We start from the raw sequence: 2,500 nt of genomic DNA, 5'->3' as shown, positions 1-2,500 counted from the left end.
TTACAACCGATCAGCCAGCAGCACCCCTAGCAGACCACGGTCCCCTCAGCGACCACTGAACAGCAGGGCCCGTGTGGGTGTACATATCCCCTGTCGAAGGAGTGGGAGGCGCTTGCAGGGGTGGGATTCACGCCCCCGCTTGGACAAATATGGCAGAACGAAACTAACCCTCTGCCAAGTTATTCTTATAATAGGAATATGAGAAAGGAATTTTTCAAACGCCTATAATCAAATGTTTCCCACTTTCTGTCGTCCCCCTTTCCTTTCTCCTTTTCCCCTTCCTTCTATTTTGTTGTTTCTTTCTTCCTCTTTCAGTGATTCTGTGTTATATGTATATATATATATATATATATATATATATATATATATATATATATATATATATATATATATATATATATATATACATATATATATATATATATATATATATATATATATATATATATATATATCACCTCATAATCATTCATCTTCTTTATATCTTAAAAAAAATAGATATATAGGCATGTAAATGATATTCTACAGATTATTCCTTATCGGACGGGAATTTCCTTTTAGCTGCCTAACTTAGAAGAAGACTGGAAAAAATGGATTGAAACGGGATTTTCCTTATCTATCTTTTCTGCTCGTATCACTGGTAATAAGTGCATTACTGACGTTATCTTAAGCAGGTGTAATACTATCAACAGTAATATCGCGATCGTTATGTAACTACATTTGTTTTTATTCTTTATTCTTGTTATAAATACTTTTCATACCAGTATCATTGTCAGTATCTATATCTTTATCACTATCACTTTCGATAGTAATAGTAGCAGACGCAACAGCACCAACAGGAGCAGCAACAAGTGTAGCAGGAGCAGCAGCAGCAGCAACAGGAGCAACAGAAGCAACAGGAGCATCAGAAGCAGCAGCAGCAGCAGGAACAGAGGCAGCAGAAGTAGCAACAGGAGAATCAGAAGCAGCAGCAGTAGGAACAGGAGCATCAGAAGCAGCAACAGAAGCAGCAGCAACAACAGGAGCAGCAGCAGAAGCAGCAGCAGCAGCAACAGAAGTAGCAGAAGAAGCAGCAGCAACAGCAACAGGAGCAGCAGCAGTAGTAGCAGTAGCGGAAGTAGCACTAGCAACAGCATTGTCAACATCATTATTGTTATTGTTATTGTTATCACCATATAATTATTTTTCTTTTCATTAACATCACAATTGTCACCATCGTCCCTGCTATCACTAAAAGTGTCAGGACCCTCATCATACATCGGATTGATCACTGATGCCTCCCCTTCGCCTCTGCGATCTCTCCGGCAGTGTTTAATCCTGTGATAACTCTAAAGATATCCTCATATCTTCTTTCAGGTATCGCGATTTTTTTCCTTGTACACCATGCATACAGTGAAGTAGAAGGCCTCTATGTTCTTTTTTCGCTGACAGACCTTTACTCGAGGAGGGTGATGATCCCTGCCGCATGAACATCTGGACCGTCTTTCCGCTGTGCATCGCTCGGTCTCGCCGCTTATCACAGTCTCACTGAAGGGAGGCACTGACGGAATCCACTCATTTGCTTCCATCAATTTTCCGCTCCTCCTTGTTATCATTATCATTATCATTATTATTATCATTGTACTATTTTTATTATTAACAATGTCATTATTATCATCATTATTATGTCATTATTATCATTATTATCATTATTATCAATATAATCATTGTTGTTGTTATTTTTAGTTATTACTATTATTACTATTATCATTACCAAAACCATATTTTCGTTATTATTATCATTATTATTTTCATTATTTTATCACCATCATCATCACATCATCATCATAATTATTATTATCATTATCTTCATTATCTTTTAATTATCAAAGTCATTATTGCTATCATTATTACTCTTATTTCTTAATTATCGCTATTATCATTATTACTATTATTATTCCTATTATTATTATTATTATTATTATTATTATTATTATTATTGTTGTTGTTGTTGTTGTTGTTGCTGTTGTTTTTATTATAATTATTATTACTATTATCATTATTATCATCATTATTATTATTATCATTATTATTATTATCATTGTCAACATAATTATCATTGTTATTGTTATCATTATTAATATAACTATCATTAGTATCATTATCATAATCATTGTTATAATTATTATCATTATTAGCATTATCATTATTATCATTATATTCATTATATTCATTATTATTATTATCATTATTATCAATATTGATATTATTTTTACTATTACTATTATTGTTATGATTAATAATCTGTCTTTGTTCTTATTATCGTTGTTATTGTCATCATCATAATAATATTTAGTATTATTACCATTCTTATGAATATTATCATTATCATTATCATTGTAATTATTATTATCATCCTCACAGTCATCGTTAACATCAACACCATCATCGTCATCATCATCCCCATCACAATCATAGTCATCACTACATCGTTATCAGCATTGCTTCTTCGTCCCTTTCA

At 32.7% G+C, this 2,500-nt stretch overlaps 1 protein-coding gene across 1 annotated transcript in view; it reads right to left on the bottom strand.

Annotated features, from left to right (window-relative positions):
• LOC119582736 (myosin heavy chain, muscle-like) overlaps positions 1-125 on the bottom strand; it is a 16,331-nt gene extending 16,206 nt beyond the window's left edge. The window contains exon 1 of the mRNA XM_037931170.1: positions 5-125. The gene's annotated coding sequence lies outside the window, so the exon portion shown is untranslated. The remainder of the gene's footprint in view (positions 1-4) is intronic.
• Between the last annotated feature and the right edge of the window lie 2,375 nt (positions 126-2,500).

The sequence above is a fragment of the Penaeus monodon genome, chromosome 16 (genome assembly GCF_015228065.2).
Source record: "Penaeus monodon isolate SGIC_2016 chromosome 16, NSTDA_Pmon_1, whole genome shotgun sequence".
NCBI lineage: Eukaryota > Metazoa > Arthropoda > Malacostraca > Decapoda > Penaeidae > Penaeus > Penaeus monodon.
Note: the sequence above shows the minus strand (reverse complement) of the source record. Positions and strands in the feature narration are given on the sequence as shown.